This window comes from Lissotriton helveticus, chromosome 11 (genome assembly GCF_964261635.1).
Source record: "Lissotriton helveticus chromosome 11, aLisHel1.1, whole genome shotgun sequence".
Lineage (NCBI taxonomy): Eukaryota > Metazoa > Chordata > Amphibia > Caudata > Salamandridae > Lissotriton > Lissotriton helveticus.
In genome coordinates, this window is record NC_136072.1 from 603,484,751 (window position 1) to 603,506,158 (window position 21,408).

At 46.0% G+C, this 21,408-nt stretch overlaps 1 protein-coding gene across 1 annotated transcript in view; it reads right to left on the reverse strand.

Annotated features, from left to right (window-relative positions):
* The window catches only part of MRPL24 (mitochondrial ribosomal protein L24), a 141,492-nt gene extending 131,143 nt beyond the window's left edge, over positions 1-10,349 (reverse strand). Inside the window, exon 1 of the mRNA XM_078666422.1 lies at positions 10,131-10,349. The gene's annotated coding sequence lies outside the window, so the exon portion shown is untranslated. The remainder of the gene's footprint in view (positions 1-10,130) is intronic.
* Between the last annotated feature and the right edge of the window lie 11,059 nt (positions 10,350-21,408).

Consider the following 21,408-nt stretch of genomic DNA (forward strand, 5'->3'; position numbering starts at 1 on the left):
TTGGGCACGAGTAGGTGTAATGTAGAAAGACTGGGGATATATATCCAACTGGGTCAGTAGGCTCCTACTTTACAGGTCCCCGATATAAACAATGCTGTCTTTAATGTGGATAACCTCCCTGAAGGATTAGCATGGCTTATATCGCTGTTAAGAGTAATCGGTAGGAGGATGCCAGGTGCCCCTATTTTGGGGATGGGTTTATACTAAGGAGGTTCAGGGAAACAGGCGACATTGGATTAGCAGAAGCGGCAGGGCAATTTGTAACCAGCCCAAAGGGTGAACAAAGTAATACCAAAGGGGATGATGGACGGAGTGCTGACAGGGTATGCCCAGATGTGGGACCCTTGCTCACTTTGCCACTGGATTCAAGTTAGCCTAGCTGATGATGGTTGATTAGCCAGAGACCGGTCCCAGGATGCTTGGACTGTTCCCATGAGGCACAGGGTCAGACTGATTTGCAAATGGCCATGTCTGAACTGGGGTGGCGGAGTGAGCTAAAGCATGATGATGGATTAAACCCAGATCAGTTGACTGGGGGTGAGTGCTTGCAATGTTCGACTTGCCGTCCATCATCCCCTTTGGTTTTGCTTAGTATATACTATACCAGAAAGAGGTATAGTGTGCACAAAGTCCAGTGAGTACCCAGAGGTATAGTAGAGGCTAAAGTTGATAACACCGTCCTTCCTTGTGTGATTGTGTGTGGGTAGTAGAAAGGCTTATCAGAGTGTAGTGTTAAGCATTTATTTACACACTCCGGCAAGAAATGTCACACACTCAAAGACTGTACCAGACCAATTGTATGACTTCCGAATGAGAACATGAAATGAAGCATAGCACAAGAGGTGCAATTAGAGGAACCTCAGGTCGCACACCTGTCTCAGGTCCACCCTTGCCTTGGATTAGGCAGCAGAGGCACACTGGGCATCCATGGAAGGGCATGACATCCCCAACACCAGGGGACATGCTAACAATTGGCCAGGTTTGAGTAGGGCTAGACCTCAAGCCCCAGCACAAGCGATGCAATGGTATGATCTGGCAAAGTACCCTACTCTCACCTAATCAGGAAAGCTAATTATCATCCCCAAGTAGTCCTATTTCTAGCTAGTTCTGTACTCCCATAAAACGGAGGAAAGCTGGTAAAGATAACTGAATTATGTTGATCACAAACAAGGACTTATTAACAAAATATTCACGGCCTTGGAGGGGATCACCAAAATACAGCAGCAAACAGCGAGTCGTGTCCCCACCCCAAAGTTACATTTCACTTTGATAGTATGCCGGTTGCATTTGGTTACCAGTGTGCCCCATATTCAGGGCCTGGGCAGTGCATAGTCTGCAGAGCATAGTCAGCCCCTAATCAGAAAGGCACAACTTGGCACAGGGCACCATAGGGACACCACACAGAACTGGGTTATAGCAGAGAACAGTAGTCCCCAACTGGTCCCTAGGAGCCCGCCGATGTAGTGGCAAATGGCAGCAAGTAGGTGAAGATAACTGAATGGTGTGGACCAGAAGCAATAATTTATTAAGGCACATGCTTCCTTCTGCACCCGGACAGCAGGGCTGGTTCCTCCCCAGCTTGCATAAGCACAGTAAGATCATAAAGCTTCAGCAAAAACTAGAATGGGGCTGGTCCCCACCCCATAGTATAGAAATTCGCCTGGGTGGCTGTGACCTCACCTCACTGGGGGCATTGCACGCTAATTAAGTTTGCCTAGGGTGAAACCAGCAATTCATGGGGCACTGTGAGGTCTGGCGTCCCCTTGGCGAGATTATCTGCACAGGGTATGGCTTGAAGCCAGGTCCGGGGAGCCCTTCAAACATTCCAAGAGAAGGGTAAATAAAGCCATGTGCAAGCTCACCAAGCAGAAGGGCTAGGATCAAATCAAATACAGAATCAAATAAAATCAGAAGGGCTTGGTTAAATAGGGCGGGCCTCATTAGTGCAAAGACCAAAAGATACACCTGCCAGAGGTGGATAGGGACTTGGTCCGGCTACAAGGACTGGTAACTTCGGGTTGCAGGAGGTTACGGAGCCTGCCGTGGTGAGGGGCCCCTGGATGTGATGGCTGCCACATCCAGAGCGATAACAGAGTTACAGTGCGATCAGGAGGCACATAGGGTACCCTCTTCAGGAGCACAACAGGAGTGCCCTATGCCAAAACCCCAGGAGTCTTTACGGCAGGACCCTGAATGAAAACGTTGGCGCACCACTAGTCCTTCGGGAGGTTCTATGCCTGAGCAACCGGGGGCTTGCCTTGCAATGCTCCGCCCTTAAGGGGGAAATCCCCAGAAAAGTGTAGCACCGCTTGGGTTGGCCAAGGTGTTGTTTGGCTCATGAGGCAGGTTAGGTTACTCACCACTGCCTGTCCTTGGATCCCCCGTAAGTTAACCGACCACGTTGGCATACTTCATGTAGGAAAATATACCTGCTGCAGACTGTTTCCCAAAATCCTGGTGTTGACTGATTATGTATTGCAGCGCGACCAATTACTGCTAAGCGGGGAAGGGTTGCAGATATCAGCACTATGCACTACTGCGAGACGACTAACTGTAGTTACCACTACACAAGGAGCAAAATAACTTTCATTGATCAACCATTTTCAACCAGTTGATTATTTTGATAATAAACAGGATCCACAGGAGAGGGGTGTCTGGGGAAGGAACACTGGGGTCTGCGCATGAAAGGGCCCACGGCCGCTGCCTAACCGTTTTCTAAAGCCCAGGGCTGGAGATGCTCAATGCCACCCTGAAGCACCTCAAAGCCATTCCATTTAATAAGCATAGGAAAACAATCGCCTCATTCTCTTTTACTGCTTGACAGCAGTGCTTAATTTATGCCGGTGCTTAGCACCGGCACTTCTTTTTCAGGGCCGGGTCTACAACTGAGGGTCACTGCCAACTCACATGAAGGACTCAACTGCACGTGATATGTCCCATTATATGTTTGACTCACTGCGGTGAAGTTCACTCTCTATCACAGTCTCCCGAGTGAGTCCCTGGTGAAAAGTGCTGCAGTGCTGAGCCGATACTAAATCCATATTCGTGGTTGCCTTCAGTTCACTGTCACCGGTGGGCGGGCCACTCATTGGACAGGCTTTGGTTCTGTGTGATAGGAGCGACAGCAGCGTGCGTGTGTAACCTTTTCTTCAAAATTGCGACGCCTGCACCCACGCACTGCGCGAGTCTCCGCCAGTTCAGCAGGATGTATTGTAGTTTTTGAAGACGCCAGTGTCGTGCAGCAGTGTGTGTGCAGCAGCCGGCTTAATAAAGGCAGTGCCAGCAGTAAGTACCCACACCAATGCTGCTTTTTATTGAACGGGTGTGACAGTCACCATTTGTTAAACTTCGAGTCCGAGCAATCATACTGCTGGCACCGTGTGGAATGCTCTGGGCCTAGTGGATGCAGGGCAGAGCCTTGTCTTATTGCCAGCCTTTACCCTTTTCGGTCTCATCGTAGACATAGTTATCTTGCAAGAAATGCTGTTTATCCGTGGTTTATATCTCTTTCACATAGACATTGGTTTTGGTATTTTAATACCTATTCTCCCCAGTGCTCCTGTTGAAAGTTTATTTTCGACCTCATCAAGCCTCGTGCCCCAGGTTGTTTGTGCAGTGGTGTGGTTGCTTTGGGTACGGTGTGCATTCTTCACCCCTGGTAGTAGAGTGATGCTTTACATTCTAGTGAGCACATGGAACCTCCATAGTGAGAGTATGACACACACCCCATAGCTCAGCTGTATTTGTTTGCTGGCACTGGCAGTGGCGCACACCCCATACAGAATTCACTCTGCATTTACTTTTTCTCATGTATGATGTAGGTCGAAATACGTGTTGTGCCAACAGCCACACCATCTCTGTAGCGAGCCCCTGTGAATGCTGCTGGTTTCAGCAAAACGCCTTGGGCATGTTTTAATTTTATTTCTTTCCTTGTCCCCGTTGAAGTCCTTCCACAACACTATCTACACACGCAGTGCATGCTGCAGAGGTGAATATGGGTTTACTGGCAGTGTTGCACCTTCTCTGTGCCACGGTGAGGTAACACTGTGAACCCAGTATTTAATTGGTTTCATTGCAGGCTCTAGGGTAGGTCGACCGGTATCACGAAACTGGGTGCTGGCTTCAGGGAGCGCAGTATTTTAGATCCTTGCCTCCAGCAATTTCCAAGCAACAATAAAGATATCAAGATAACTCCATGATTAATGTTCTTCATGCCATGGGATGGGAGCTGTGTCTAGTAGAGGTTTTGACTCATCAGTAGGTAGCGCAGAGGGTTTATATGCCGGTTGTAAAGAATGTGTACCATGCAGATCAAAAGTGCACATAATGTAAATAGGTCAGTGCTTTTCTAAGAGACATCCTTTTGTTACTGTTTATATGTTAAAAATCCTAATTTAGAACAGTGAATTATTAACTTTTGTCAAAGAACTGCATGCACAGTGCAAAGTATAGGTTAGAGCATAGATTAATGTTACAAAAAGGGTTAATTTTGGAAGAAATCAAGTTTTATTATTAAAGAGAAGCCCCAATTATGGTGTACCATTTTCAATTTAGAGGTTGTACTACTCCAGACCAAGCAGTCTTAAATATCTACTGCCTACCCATATGGATGACATGTCACTCCAACACCTTGTTGTCCTCTGGGCCTGGTTTATGTAACATTTCCTATTTGCTGATTTACACACGTATGATTAATTGTGGGATCCAGTGGAGGAAGTGGGTGGAGCCAGGGGAAAATAGGTGAGGCCTCTGACAAACATTTGAGCTCCTGGACTTCATATTTTACAAATTAAGCACTGCTGGACAGTGCTTTAAATGTGCCGGTACGGAGTACCAGCACGTTTTAGGTCGAGGACCTAAAGGCTGCGCTTGCGCAGTCTGGGGTCGGAGATTTTATGTCTTTAGGTAGGGCAGTTTAACCCGCCTCCCTGCCCCGTCCTCCTCCATTGGCTGGCTTCCTAAACGGAGGCCAGCCATTGGAGGAGAGACGCGTCACTCCAATTTAGCCCCGTCTTTTTCGGATTTGGGGGCGTAAGTTTTGCTGTTCTTTAGCTCGTGACGTCGTCCGTCACTCAGGACAGCAAAACACGCCCCCGAATCCACAAAATTTCGGAAGCTTGAGGCTGCCATTTTGCTGCTGGTAAGGTTGAGGTAGGCCGCTCTCGCTTTCCTCGTTCCCGCCGTCTTTTTTCCCGCCCCCTCCCGCTGTCCGTGTCTTTGTTCCCCTCCCGCTGATGAGATCGTCTCCCGGCCGTATCTTTTTCCCGCCCCCTCCTGACACTCAATAGAGCTCTTGAACACAAGTCTGAGCTGCTGATAGTCTGGTGTCTGCAGCCCGCCCGCACAGGATCTCAGCGTCGGGGACGGGGGGCGCTAGACTGGAATGCGGGTAGCAGCTGGTATCCGGCGCTCTGTCAACATACATTGCCCCCTGCCTACCTCCTCCACTCCTGGCTCAGCTCCCCCTCGTCTCCGTGCTCCCATGCAGCGCCCTCAGTGTCTCATACGGTCCACAGACAGCACTAAGCCTGTAATACTGTCTTCAGCAGGCGTGAAGTCGGAACCTGAGTCTGAGACCTTTGCGGAGGGGAGCGCTGCCGGTGGGCCGTGTCCTGCTGATTTGGGAGCTGGGTTGGCCGGCTCACATGCAAGCCATTACAGGCGTCTGGTACCGGAGCCAGCTTACAGGGGGCATTTCGCAAATCTTACTTCCTCACCTAGTGTACAGAGCTGAGGCGCTATGGGGAGCGGTGTAGCGTTTTTTTTTTTTTGCATTAAATGCCACACCCACACAGAGCTAGTCTAGGGATTTACCGAGACCTGTAAGTTTCGCACCTCCTCGGCAGACGAGTGCACATTAGCAAAGCATCGCTCGCTCACGTGCATTTCTTAGCGAGACTGAAGGCAAGTGCGAAACCTTTGCTATTTCACAAACACGTCCCTTTTTCCCCCCAAACTGGTTTCCTACTTAAATGCACTCAAACTAGCATTTGGCAGCTCTTCTTGACACGACGCCACACCTGGACAGCAGCGACGCTCAAAGCTCCACTGCCTTTGCTTTACACACAGTAAGTTTACAATGTTTACTTGTGATCTCAGCGCAGGCTTCACCCCGCTGCACCCCCCCCCCGGCCCTTGAGCTTACACCGCGCTATTGTACCAACCACACTGCCCGGCCAGACCTCTGCCACCCAGGCCCCCTCCGGAGCCATCCCGGGCCCGTTCACCCGGCACTCCTTATTGTCACCCCCAGGCCCCCCCCCGGGCCCTGCCCGGTCACCCCGCACTCCTTCTTGTCACCGCCAGGCCCCCCAGGGCCCTGCCCCATCCCCCGGCGCTCCTTGTCACCACCAGGCCCCCCCGGGCGCTGCCCCATCCCCCGGCGCTCCACAGTTTTAGGGTCAGAGTCCTTTGCTGCAAAGGCTCTTACGCTGCACCCTGTTTGAACATGGATGTAGGAAGTTCTGAAGAGTACTGAAGACCAAATTGTTCTGCTCTGTGTAGGAATCCTGAATCGTAAACTAATTGACGTATTTTTTTGCCCGCCACCTGCTCATTCTCCTCTGTGTTTGACCCTTAGTCCTCTGAAATACGACCTTGGCAGCCGGAGTGCCATACTAAAGAACACATTATAAAATAAACCAAATAAATATTAGACGAGGGTTTATGTTCTGGTTTTCGAAATTTGTGTAGTCAATCCAGGTGAAGAAGAGTTGCACTTGAAGACTGAGTTGTTGAAATTCTTTCACATGTTGGAGGCTCCTCATACGAACTTTGGACATGTTCTTTTGGTCAGCACCAGCCTATAGGCAGCCTAGGAATGGTATGGGCCAGTAGGACCAGATAAGAGGTGTGTTCGATCACGCCCTATCCCCCCAATGTTTCTTAAGATGGGTTCTGGGAGTAAAGGAAGTGATTGCTATGGGAATAGTTATATTATGTATTTTCTGTGTCACTTACAATCTGTGTTTTTATAGTGAATTTCCTGATTTTACTTCAAGCGGAATTGTTGCTGTTTGTGGTAATTTAGATTAAATGTGTAAGTATGTTGTCAGGAATTTGAAGCCATAAATTACTACTTAAGTGGTAAAAAGAAAATAATCCGAGTCACAATAATAAAGTTAATGAGTTGCAAGCACTTTAGTATTATTTCAGACAGGGAAGTTCATGGTACCTTATTCCAGTGCTGGGTTCAGATAAGGCCCATAAATAAACTGAGTAACGTAGTCTGCCTATGAAATAATCTTCTGAGGAGCGCATTTCCAGGTGCTAGTGACACATTAAAGCAGTCTCCCCGTGCCATTTGGACACAGAAGAAGGAAGCAGCCGCAGGATCAATCTGTGGGCAGTGTGCCAGCCTTGTGAACTGCATAGTTCTGAGTCAATAAAGGGCTGCATCACCCTCTCATCTTTCTGAGGTTGATTCAACAAGTATCATAGTGTAAAAGTCTCCCATTCAAGGACCTAGCTATAATTCAGTTTGTGATGCTCACACGGTAGATATGTCTTATAGTTATTAATATTTGAAAAGCCAAAAACATGGCATGTTTTTAAATAAAGCTGCAGTGATTCTTTCTGATGGGCAAATATGTAGAGGACGAAACTGCATAACCATATAGATATTGGTGTTTATATAGATCTTTCATTGATTGATTGATTGGGTGGGTGGCTCTATGTGAATGACTATGTGTGGGTGGCTCTGTATGTGTGTGTGGCTTTGTGTGTGTGGCTCTGTGTGGGTGCAAATGCAATGGGTCTTGCATTTGCGAGCGATTAAGCTATAGTTTTCTTGCCTTCTGCCCCCTGATTGCACTCGTTTTTCTTGCATTCTGCCCCCTGATTGCACTCATTTTTCTTGCCTTCGCTCCCCTGATTGCACTCGCTTTTCGTGCCTTCTGCCCCCTGATTGCACTCGTTTTTCTTGCCTTCTGCCCCCTGATTGCACTAGTTTTTCTTGTTTTGTAGGTGGCTTATGTGTGGGTGGCTCTGTGTCGGTGGCTCTGTGTGTGTAGGTGGCTCTATGTGAATGACTGTGTGGGTGGCTCTGTATGTGTGTGTGGCTGTGTGTGGGTGTAAATGCAATAGGTACAGCCTGGCTTTGTATGAAATTCCTTGAGTCTGGAGAAAATAAATCATCTCATTGCTGTAACCAAGAACATACCAAAGAATCTGCTTCTGTCTCTTTGAATAACTACCAGTCACTGTACTGTTGTGTGATAACTTATTGTAGTAGCGAGAGCATAACTGTATATATTTGCTTAGTCCCTTGACTTTTTAGACGGTTAAGGGTGTTTTTCCGTCTGCTCTTTACGCACTACATACCTACATGTCAATTTATACCGTGTAACGTATAATTGAGGTAGCGCGCCGGAGAGTTCTGAATCTCAAAAAACCCCTTTCCAGTGTTACGTAAATGCAATAGGTCATGCATATGCGAGCGATTAAGCTATTGGCATTGTAAATGACAATGCCATTTATTTAACGATTAAGCTATTGGCAGTGTAAATGACAATGCCATTTATTTATGATTTAAAAAAAAAAAAAAAAAAAAAAAAGAAGAATGTCATGAGCAATGCCAATAGCTCTACCTTGAATAATGCTGAGACCATTGCATTGTAAATGCTTGTTTATTTTGAGAGGGAGAGTACCGGCACTTCTGAAGAGAAATGTAATTCTTTTAATTGGAGCGTGCCAGCACTTCTCAGAAACAAGCAGGTACTCTGGTACAGAGAACCTGCGCTTCTTTTTTTCCATTTGAAGCACTGCTGCTAGGTAGTTTTTGTTAAACTCTGGAAATAGGCTGTGGGATGTTGCCCCATGTTTTACCGACTTGCTTGAATTTATATCATGATTCATGCGCCATGCTTTGCGTTGTTTGAGCATTTTTATTTATGTCTGGGAACATATTACAAGCAGACGTTCCCCGAAGGAAAAAAAACCAGTCCCCAGTGACTATACATTTACCTCTAAAATGACTCTCCAGAGATATTTGCAACTACCTAACAATAACACTCCACTGGTCTCCATAATCACGCCGGCGCTTTCCTGCCCCTACCCTCTCACAATAATAACCCGGGTACAGAAATAAGCCAGTATCTGTCAGCCTCATCCTTTATCCCGCTCAGGCCTGCGTCTACCTTCCAGGGCTCCTTACGGAAACGTAGTTATGTATCTACTGTCTATGTTAAATAGCTACTGACTGTTATACTATGATGATACTGTCTAGTCAGTGTGTGATATGTAGATGCTGACTTATGTAGCTGCGGGTTTGGCTTAAGCTTTATTCCAACATCTATTTAGCAAAACGTACGACTTTTCTGTAAATGTACAGGAATGTACAGGAATTTATATAGCGCAAATCACCAAGCGGTTTCTAAGCGCTTGCTTAGGGAACCCGTCCTGGTATTCCCCTGTGAGATAACCCCGGCAGGGTATCCGCAAGGTGAAAGCCAGGCATCCCGCCGCGAGGGGCCGTTGTGGAGATTAAGCAAGCTATTGCCCAGAGTCGCAGAGTGTGAACCCGTGAATCGAGTAGGCACCGGAGCGAGAATTGTCGAGTCCATGGACATTTTAGGACTCAAGACCCCGCCGAGCCGGGAATTGAACCCTGGTCCCGGGCTGACCTCTGCTTCCAGGTCTGCCTTCTCTAACCAGTGAGCCACACTTCTCCACTCACTCATTCACCACCACGTCATTCACAAACATTTTTCGAATTAACAAATGCGGCTCGACTTTTTTTTCCATATTTTATATAGCGCGAACTCGACCAGAAGGTATTGGAGCGCTTTACATGATTATTGCTCTCGGAGCGTGTGTACCCCGACCATGAAGACGGGAATACTTTTGTTATGAAGTTAAGGTTTCATCGAAAGGTCTAAAAATCATACATAGTTGCAGGATAGCAGCCCAGTCTGCCCTAGTAACTACGACAGGCATTAGCACTTGCCCACACGAGCAGACAGCGGGGATCGTCACTGTGTGCAATATTTGCTACTCAACATGTATGGCGATCTGAAGCATTGATTGGTCTTTTGCATGGCTCGTATCACTCCGTCAATAACCCACAGATGCTGTTTCCTTCATGACCTTTGCATTTTAACCCCCGTGAAGGTAGGTGTAGCGTCACTCACCTGCGTTCTTACTAGTTTAGTGATAGTGTATTAACGTCGTCAGGTCACGTTCTTGTCTGCAGGTTGGGTGTTGAAAAACGCCTCCAATTACATTTATATACCGATGTCCAGCATGCTACGGTCACCTTTCCATGACTGCTACCCAACGCATGGTAAGAACACCAACATGGAAAACTCAAAACTGGTCTTGGACTCGTCTGGCACCGATCCGTTCAGCGCATGCGCACTGCTCGTTTTACGCATGCGCACGTCTTCAGTGAGGCTTCAAAGTGGCAATCAAGAACTAGAGTGCTAACTAATCATAAGAACGTGATACTCCCGGGCGCCATGCTACAGCGTAAATCTTAGAATACCCCACCTTCTCGTATAGGAGACTTATTTGGGAAGGAAAAGTGCTTGTATCTGGAACTGGAACCAGTTGCGGAACATTGGGATGCAGTCGGTCTCGTGTTGGCCTGCAACAACCATTTAAAGCGTCTGTAGCTGCGTAAAAATGTTTTACATTTTTGTTTTTAATTTCAAAGTTTTTAATTGAAATTTTTCAAGGAGAGATGAAACAGACGGGAAAGGGTGGAATGTATAGTTGCACGTAGGACTTTAAGTGAAATTAGAAAAAGAATTGGCAAATACAGTACATTTCGCCTATGTGATTAATAATAAGCTATTTTTTGGTGTAAATTGTAGCTTGGTGAGCAGGTGTGCAATATAAGTTACTGAAACTCTGTGAAAGTGTTATGACTTGTTTATTGAGAAAGGCAATTTATTGTGCTGTTGGTGGTACTATAAACCAAGGAGATTAGGTAAATGGTGGAGGACAAAGAGAAAAATACATTTCCCTAGACAAGTTCTTTTGAAATGGGTGTAGCTATTGGTAAACAAGTACAGCGCAAGCACTGTGCTGGCAAAACCTAAAAAAAACGTGTTGACACAAGGACATTAAGTAAAAGACATTGGACGAACCAAAAATATGCCACCAACAAAAGTATTATGTTTTTAAAACAAAATTTAAATCCAGTGCCCGTACTGTTATGTCTAGACAAGGTGCAGCAATGCACTTAGGGAATCACTATATCAAAAATGCATGGCATAGGCGACAGATAACATGTCATGATGTGTGTCTGCTGACTCATGTGGCTAAATGAAAACATGCATTAACGGGAAAATGTGGCACTTGCAGTATTAGGATTCCAACCGGTGAAGTGCTGCACTATTTACCAAAGCATTCATGCCTGCTTCATTTCAGCTGCAGTGAGCGAATTCTGGGCGCAAATGGGATATAGCCAGAGCTTTAAAAGAAATGCTCTACAAACAAATGAATTCAGCTGCATTTCACTTTCATAATAACTAAGAATACTATGACAACATGTCAGAGGAAAACACAGACAAACTTACTGCTTCTGACGGAAACTTGGCAGCACGGTGAGATTGAGATCCGTAATAAAATCCCACTGCCAGGAAATACTTTAAAGTCTAATGCCAGGAGCTCTGAATACAGAATTCCGGCCTCCTCAAAAATTCTTGAACACAAATTCTAGTGACAAAATCTTGTCTGTTAATCAAATCAACAATAGATGTGAGCGTGCAGGCATCACATGGGTCCCCATGGCAGAGATTGTTGCAAGGTGTCTTTACCCAAGCAAGCAGCTGTTTCAGGTGCCAAGGTTTCAGCGACATTGACAAAAACATCCCCTGCCCCTGAAAGAATGTGGGTACTGCGCCATTTTCGGTCAATAAGGAACATCCTACTCTGGGTTCTGAGGAGAATTGTTTAGCCAGAATATTCTGAAATTAGCAGTAGGCATCCTCCCTGCAGCCAGAAGTCTTCCAGCCATTTGTCCAAGGTCACTTTGTCTGCCACAATCTCTGCAATTACAGAGGGGGCAATAACCGCGACAGCGCAATGTTATGTTATGTTATGTTACTAATATTTATACAGCGCACAGCTGCCCCAGCAAAGGGGCGTCCTGGCGCTTGAACAGGTACTAAAACATAACACGCAGGAAGAGACACCAATAATCACACCAAAGTGTTGTTTCTCTGCAGGATAAGCAAACAGCTCTGTGAACGAGTTAGATCACATAATTGTATAGTAGAAAGGCATACCACAGCACTCCATACAATGTGTCCGAGAAACAAATAAGATCCAAACAGTCTTTAATGTAGAAAAACCTCATTCAAGTGTTTCTTAGTAAATTCTTGTTCCACTAGTCGTTTTCATTCAGTTTTCAATACTTTGATGACAGCTGACATATGTTTCGACACAGTCACTTTTTCAAGGCTTAAATGTTTTTAAAGTTGTTGGTTTTGTGAAAGAAAACCAAACAAATAGTGTTGCATATCGAAGAGGCACGTCCAGTGATGGCCTAGCGCTGCTCAAGTTGTCAATGGATGTAAGCCTCCAACTTGTCCACGTAAGGCAAGAAAAATGGTGTTCTGTGGTAAGTAATGCGTCCTCAAGTACGAGTCCAAATACGGCACCCAAGTAACCTGGCAAAAAGTAATGAAAGGTGACTCAAATTTATGTCAGGAGTGTGATCATAATATCGGCAATGTCTAGGACCTTGATAAGTCCCTGTCTGTATCCAGTGTGTAGTCCTCCTTCCTTTCTGCTATATTGGCACATTGGGCCTTTAGTCCAACGTGTACTCACACCTTTGGTAGTAGGATGTGAGATTACCTTTAAAGCACCATTTCATTGAATAATGTATCATATATACTCAGCCATTACTATGTGCCCACTATATTGTATACTTTGAATACAAGTTGCGATTTATTTCCACTACTACCCACTCTCTTTTGTTTTACACACCTGCTTCACCCACAGTTATGCAAATTTGCATATGGTCTGGTGGGAGGAACAGGTGGCCCAGAGCGATTACCACAAAGAGTGGGAGGAGAATATTGCACACTGGAGTAGGTTCATAAACAACCTTTTTATTGTATGGAGGAGTTTGGCAACGAGTGTTAAGAACTTCCTTAAGAATATAGAGATCAAGTATCTTAATTTGCACTTTACTAGTGCAATCAGCAGGAAAGAGACACATTTTCTTGATCTCACTGTCTATGTAAAAGGGAATAGATTAGGGACAAAACTATACAGAAACCTCCTTCAGGGAACACAATATTACAATTTACAAGTTTTCACCCTCGCAATCTTATCAGGCGCATCCCATACGGAGAGACATTGAGGGTCAGGAGAAACTGCAGTGAATAGGGTTAATGCCGTGGAGACTTAAGAATGATATTTAGAACTAGAGGTTACACCAATAAATTTTGGAGGATGCCATCACGAAGGCTAGATACAGAACAAGAGCTCAGATTCTGTTCAATAAAACTATCAACAGCAAATAAAAAAAAACAGATCCCCATTTCAAGCTAGTTACTAATTATAATGAGCAAGAAGCTGCCATTAGAGCCATTCTACACAAGTACTGGCACCTGATTTGTAAAGACCAAGTGGTGGGAAGTGTGGCCCCCAGGAGACCTAGGATTACTTTCAGAAAGGCTAAGCAATGAGGCAGGATCTGGTCAAAAGAGCAGCTACAAAGCAGCATTCAGAGTCAATCCTCAAGGCTAAGACAGAGAAAAGGATTCAGGAAGTGTGGGAGATGCAAAGCATGCCAACATGGGAAGGACTTAGTGAAGTACAAATTCCCTCTCACTACATGTATGAAAACTATTAGGGGCCAGTACAACTGCAAAACTGAATTTGAGGTATACATGTTGCAATGCCCATATGGACCATCCTACATAGAAAGCACTATCTTGGCAGTCCACAAGAGGATTCTACAACATATAAAAGCAATCAATAATTTTGACAGAACATACCAGATGGCTCGATATTTTGAAGAACTCCATGGATGTGAGGCTGTCGGCCTGCTCTGTCCTTAACTCCATCCCCATGAATATCCGAGGGGATTACAGAAAGAAAACTAAAACAATTGGAGTCCATGAACAGCAGGTTTTCCTGTTTTTAATATAAAATAGGCTATATGCTGTTGCACAGTTATGTGTATCAGTACTTGAACTCTTCCGCCTGCGGATGTCCTCAGAGGAGCCCTGTTCACTGGTGCAGTAGGGTTACAATGCACCAGCAGTTTAGGTTGCTCTACCATCTTGCTAAAGAATGCAACCTGAGGAGGAAAAGATAGTAGATCACATGAGCGCAGGGTAAAGTCACAGCCCGTTCAGATCTCATCTCTAAGACAGTTTACAGCAGTATGACACTGGTCAGAAGCACTACTGCGGACGTAATTTGTTTGAGTCAGATAGAGTAAAAAGCTGAAAGATATATATTTTTTATCCATAAATTCTGTCTGCAAACCATTAAAATTCACTGCATGTACAGAGCGATTGGGATTCATTTTCATTTCATTTTTCAATTGTTTATTTAATAATCACAGCCAAATGTAAATATGCGTATATGATTGTAAGAGTGGAAAAATTGAACATAGTCTTTTTCACTTATCTTAAAGCACAGGTGTTTAAAAAATAGAAAAAATGGCGCCACGTCATTAGTGAACAAGGCTGCTTGGCGGCCAAAACTCATTTGATGTGGACCTGAGGAAAATGATATCTTGCCTGACCAAAAAATGTCCACTACATACACCCTATGTTACATTCGTGTGCATGTCACCCATGCATATTTCTCGTAGTGGCCTGAATCACTAGGCCTCTGCAAACATGTCCTGCAAGTCAAGTCATCAAAGTCTCCCAAACGTTAAGCTAAAATGAAGGCCCATGTATTTTGCATTTTGCATTGTGCACTTTTAAATAAATATCGTACTGAGCCCTTTTTTTGTGGTTGGAGCCTGAAACCACTTTCTGAAACATTGTCTTCATGACTCCTGGCACATTGAAAACTGCAGTCACGTCAGCAAGAAGCCTGCCAAGACAGTGTTATGAATAACAGTTATCTGTTTTGCTGTACAGGGTGGCATCCCTGCCCGGTGAGGAAATGTAAACAGAACCCGTCCGCGACAGATAAGGCCTAGCTCTCTGTCTCAGCCCCCATGCAATGAACGGAGAAATATATGCTTTTCTGATTCTTAGTGGTGAACAACCTTTTGCTTCAGACAATACATCCCCTATCATATCAGATTGTACAAGATGTGCTTTTCGCCCTGACACAAGAGATGTCTCTGCTAGGCCGAAAGTCAGCTCTCCTCCCAGTTACACGTCAATTGCACGCCATGCTCAAGTTGCACAATTAGGGCAGAGTTCCAGCTGGTCATGCTAACTCCTCCCCTAAGTACCCACCCACCTATGACATCTACCTATCATCTACCTATGACTCATCAAGTGTACGCCCACATGCTCCTATCTCTTTCTTTCTTGCTCTGCCTGGAGCGCTCCTCCCTATGTACAAGGAGTAAAATGTATATATTCTGTTCATTGTTATTAAATGTTAGATTACTCTTCCTGAACCTCAGTGGTGATGGAACATATTCTCCCTTTGACTCGAGTTATTGGAATAAAGCCCATTTTAACTTGGACACCACGGATCCTGTCTCTCATTTGATGCATGATACTTTGTTAATGCCTAGAAATTCTGCCAGGGTAATATTTTATTTACCACATTAATTGGCGCCCTTGAACAGGGACTTGTCCCTTTCCCCACTCGCCGGAGTTTGTAGGTCTAGTCTTTGCCCCCTTCCACAGCCGTAACGGACTTTAAAGTGTACACGCCATTGGGATTACCCGCTACTCCCTCAGGCCCAGGAGGAGGACGGACTGCGACCAGGCATCCATGTGAGGCGGTGAGGAACGCGGATCGTCTCAACCCAGAGCCCAGCCCGTGAGAGAGTAAGGTCCGAGGTCTCCAGAGGTCCACCTGTTCCAAGGCGCATGCGTAGAAGTCCGAGGCCTTCAAGTTTCAAGATTCTGCTTCCCGGTGAGTACCACTATGGGGAATGCATCAAGATTCAAGACGTGCCCATGGTAAACGTGGGCGCGGTCAAGACGTGTCTCATTCACGTGAGACCGGTAAAGACGGGCCCACGGTTAAACGTGGGAACGGGCAAGACGTGTCTCATTTTTGAGACCGGTATGGTTGTACTGTATTTCAGTGCATAAAGTTTTTCAAGTACATGTTTAACTCTCTGTATCAGTTTAGGATATAACTGTTTTAGAGTTTAATATTTGTTTGTGTGTGAATGATTGTTGATTGTTTCAGTCTATTTTTGTGAATATTGGTTTCAAACATGCCACTGTTTTCAAAATTACGTCAGATAGGGACCAGAAAAGGTATACTAGAAGAATCAGTTAACATCCCGTCTAGAGACACACCTGGTCATTATATGTATAATAAGCATGGGCTAGACGCCATTTTGTTTTTAGATTTATGGGTAGACTACACCAAGGGCCTGGAGGAAAAGTATAGATGGCCAATCTCGGGAACATGGGATCCTTAATGTATTATGAGGGTGGAGGAAGCACTATGGAAAAAGAAGTCAAGACCCTCTCAGAAAGATGCCATCGAATTGTGGCGCAAAGAGTCACATAGGAGAACAGAGAAAGAATTGAATAAAGCAGATAGAACTAGACAAGCTGGGGAAAAAGCCAGAGAAAAGGAACTACAGGAGGAGGGGGAACGTGTCAAAACAGAACAGACTGATGGGGAAAGAAACGCCGTTGTTAATGGTATTTATCCCGTTCTGTCAGAAGAACTAGCTAAAGTGACCACCTCAGAGAGACCCAGTAGGTCGCGAACGCCACCACCTGTACCATATAGAGTACATAGAATAAAGCCGACAGCATCTGAAGCATTCATTTCCTCGTATCTAGACGAGTCCCTTCCAGACTACGTTAATGCAGGTTTTCCTCCACCCCCACAAGCAGATCAGCTCCAGCAACTTCAGCAGCAGCTAGCAAAAGATGACGTAGGTCCCGGGGCAGTGGGAGGGGTGCCTACTGTAGATGCAGCCATTCCATTTTGTGTATATGATACAGAACCAGGAAAGGGTTCAATGGTCGTGATTTCACGTAGACTAAGACAAGCTGTTGCATATCTAGAGACATTACCAGACATGAAAGATCACCTAGATAGCATGTATCGTTTTATTAGAACGGGGGAGGGACCAGATAGTATAGCACAAGCCATGGCAAGGAGAAAAGTAGGGGTTAAGAACCATGAAATGAAATGAAATGAAATGAAATGAAATGAAAATTAGATTTATAGAGCGCTGCAGTTGCCCTGAGGCATCCAGGCGCTGGAGCTAAACCAGACAAACCTGACCACTGAGGTTACTAGTTGTTAAACAGGAGGGTTTTAAGCTGTTTCCTGAAACTGGTGAGATTTGTATTGTTTCGCATCTGCAGAGGGAGGGTGTTCCACAGTTTGGCAACGTTGTATGAGAACGAGCGTCCTCCTGCTCTAGTTCTAAATATTCGAGGAATTTTGGCAAGTATAGCAGTTGAGGAGCGTAGATTTTTATTAGGTTGGTATGGGGAGATCAGGGAAGAGTTGATTTCTGGGCCCGTTCTCCAGAAAGTCTGGTGGGCGATGCAGAGAGCCTTGAATTTTACTCTGTCCCTGACAGGCAGCCAGTGTAGAGTTTTTAGGCCGGATTTTATCGAGGTCCTCCGAGGGATTCCCAGGAGCGCCCGGGCAGCACAGTTTTGAGTGCGCTGAAGTTTTTGTAGAGTATAGTCCGGGGCTCCAAGATAAAGGGCATTGTTGAAATCCAGCCGTGATTGGATCAGGCCCTGTATGACAATTTGTCTGGCCTCGAATGGAAGAGGGGAAGGATTTTTTTGATTACCCTGAGAAGGCCGATACAAGTGGCTGACACCTTAGTGGCCTGAGTATTTAGGCTCAGCGATTTGTCGAGCCATACTCCCAGGCTTTTGATATTGTCTTTGGGGAGAGGGGGAGTGCCCATACTTGAGGGCCATATTAGCTCCAGAGTTGAAGGAGTTGCTGGGCCAAGGAGCATAAGCTCCGTTTTATCATCGTTGAGCTTCAAGCATGAGCTCAACATCCACCTTTTTACGTCCTCCAGGCAGGCCGCCAGGTCAGGAGGAGTCTGGAGACCGCTCTTCTGTGCAAGGGAGACCACCAGCTGGGTGTCGTCCGCATAGGAGATGATATTAACACCATGCGGACGAACAATCCCAGCCAGCGGCCTCATGTACACATTGAAGAGCGTAGGGCTTAGGGAAGAGCCCTGCGGCACTCCGCAGCCCAGTGGCCTACTGGAGGATACAGATGTGCCGTCGAAGACCTGGAAGGTTCTGTCTGACAGGAAGGATTCCAGCCACGACAGGGCATCTCCGGATACTCCCAGGTCGGCAAGACGGTTCAGCAAGATCTTGTGGTGTACCGTGTCAAACGCGGCGCTTAGATCGAGGAGGATCACTGCCACTGATCCCCCTCGATCCAAGATCCGTCTTGCCTCCTCGGTTACAGCTAGTAGGGCAGTCTCTGTCCCATGTTTGGGGCGAAAACCCGTCTGGGAAGCATCGAGGAGGTGGTTGTCCTCGAGAAATGTCGTCAGAATGGTATTGACGTGCTTCTCCAGGATTTTTGACGCCCATGGGAGCAAAGAGATTGGACGGTAGTTACCCGCATTAGCTGGGTCCAGGGAGGGTTTCTTTAGGAGGGCCCGCACCATTGCACGCTTCCAGGTTACGGGTACTGTCTTACTCAGTATAGAAGAGTTCAGCAGTTCTAGCAGGGTGGGGAAGATAATGTCACTGGCTAGACCCAGTGGGCCTGGAGGGGCCGGATCACAAGGAGAACCGGTTTTTATTTGTAGGGCTAGTTTCTTTAAAGTTTCCATTGTTATCAAGGGAAACGATTTCAGCCCAATGTCCCTGTCCAGGGCAGAGTACAGGCATTGAGGGGGTGGATCGGTAGGTGAATTAATGAAAGAAGAGTATATTTTATTTACTTTTTGAAAAAAGAATTCAACCAAGTCATTGCATTTAGACAATGAATTGTTATTGTCTGATGCAGGCGGGGGTGGTTTTGTCAGAAAGTTTACTATGTGGTATATTTCTTTCGGTTTTGATTTTGCCACTGTTATTTTATGGGTGTAGTAGGCTGCTTGCGCATTTTTTATGGCCATTTTGTACTCCCTAATCATTTCCCTGTAAATAGTTTTTTCGGCTTGATTGTAGGATATGCGCCACTTCCTCTCTTGTCTCTTGCATAGGCGTTTCTGGTTTCTAAGATCTTCTGAATACCATGGGGCTGATTTGCTATATCTTTTTGATCTAGATGGATATGATGGGAGACTTAAGTCCAAAGAGGTTGTTAGCCAGTCTTCGTATTTGATGTTATTGGATGTAGGGTTGTGAGAGAGGGAGGGTCTGGTGTGACTGAGAGTCTTCGTCCAGTTGTCAAGAGGAAGTTTTGACCAGTTTCGAGTTTTCCTGGATGTAAACAGGGAAGGGGGTGGTTTACTTGTAGTCCAGGTAAATGCTATCAGGAAGTGATCGGTCCATGGGAGCTTGTTAATAAGGCCTACTTTGAGCTGGTTGCTATTACTGAAAATAGGATCCAGAAGATGCCCCTTTTCGTGTGTGGCCGAAGGAACTCGTTGCTCTAATTGGATAGCGGCCAGGTTTGATTGTATCTCTGAAGCCGTGGGATCTAGCAAGTTGTCAAAATGAAAATTAAAATCTCCCAGAATGGTGAAATTGGAGGGGGAGACAACCAGCTGTGAAGTCACTGACATGAGAGAAGTGTTGAATTGTCCGGTGGAACCCGGGGGGCGATAAATGAGGATGCCGGAAAAACTGGAATTTGGGGAGAACTCAATAGAGAAAGAGAGGTTTTCGCAGTCCTCAATGTCGTCCGCTAAACAGCGGCAGACATAGTTCTCTTTGTAGATAATCGCGAGGCCGCCACCTCTACCTAGTGGTCGATCAACCCGCGCTATCTGGTATCCTGGAATTATAGCCTGTGCTAGGTCCGGCTGAGAGTCTTGGTTCAGCCACGTTTCAGTTAGGAACATAGCATCAGGGGAGTGTTCGTCTAATAACAAGGAGATTTCTGTACAGTGTTTTACTAATGACCTGCAGTTAAGTAGGAACATGGAATATTCCTGTGCCTCCGCTCCGGTTTGGGGAATTTTAGAGGTGAGTTCAAACTTACAGTGCGTGCAGCGGCGGGGCATCTCCAAAGGATGTCCTGGGATTCCACAGCTAGGTAGTATTGGTGGACGTAGCTGATGTAAGACACTCGAGCTGTAAATGTGTCTACTGGCCCCTGAAGGGCCAGGGGGCAAGGCCACGGGGCCCGGCCGGGCGCGGACGAGCGCAGACGAGCTTGCCTTAAGCGCGCCTTCGGCGCGCAATCGGCGCGCCCGCTGCGCTTCCTTGGGAGGCACATACTTATGGGTTAGTGGGTAAGTGGGCGGTGGGCGTGGCCTCCGATGGGGGCGTGGCCTGTCAATCGGCCGAGGCTCTGTCAAGCGTGTGGTACGCCGGTTTCTGGGCAGCGGAGGGGCCGCTTGGAGTAGGAGAGGCTTGGGTGAGTGAGTAACAGTTTTAAAACACACAAAAACACTTCACAATTTCAATTTTTTTAAAAACGGTGCGCTCTCCCGGCTTTCCGCCTCTTGCGTTTTATTATTAACTGCTTGATCAGGGAACAGGACGAAGGGGACGGAGATGTAAAGCCAGGTTTGATAGAATGGAGTGATCACATAGATGCCGGTCGACATGAGAAACAGGGACAGATAGATGCCATGTACAAGAAAATACGAAAAGAAATAATAGAAAGACACAGAAAAGAGTCTGACGAGAAGGGCGAGTCATCATCCGAAGAGGTAGAGGATCGTCAGGATCCGAAAGGCAAGATTAATTATGTAGGAAAAGCGCGACAGTTTGACAGACCCAAGTGCCTTGATTACCGTAAACAGGGGCCAGCTATAAAAGAAAGGTATTCCCTTGAAGCATTATTCCAGGCTACTGAAAAAGCACTGAAACAATGGATAGGGAGTGAGAGACCTCCCACACAACACGAAATAGAGTTGGCCCGGTCAGCCACCCAGTGGGTGTCCAATGCCAATATATATAGCAGTGATATAGTGGCTCAGACTTTCTTAAGCCTTCCACCGAACGAACAGCGTTTGGCTGGTATTTACATGGTTCAACACTTGATAACGTTGTATAAAAGTCAGCATTCTGATCCTGGTCACTTGCATAAAATACTTGACGACATTTTACTAGATAGATGGACAGGTTTAGGTACTGAATTAATTAATGTAATCCTGGATCAACGACATAAGTACATAGATTCTCTGACTACATACATGCCTCCAGTCTT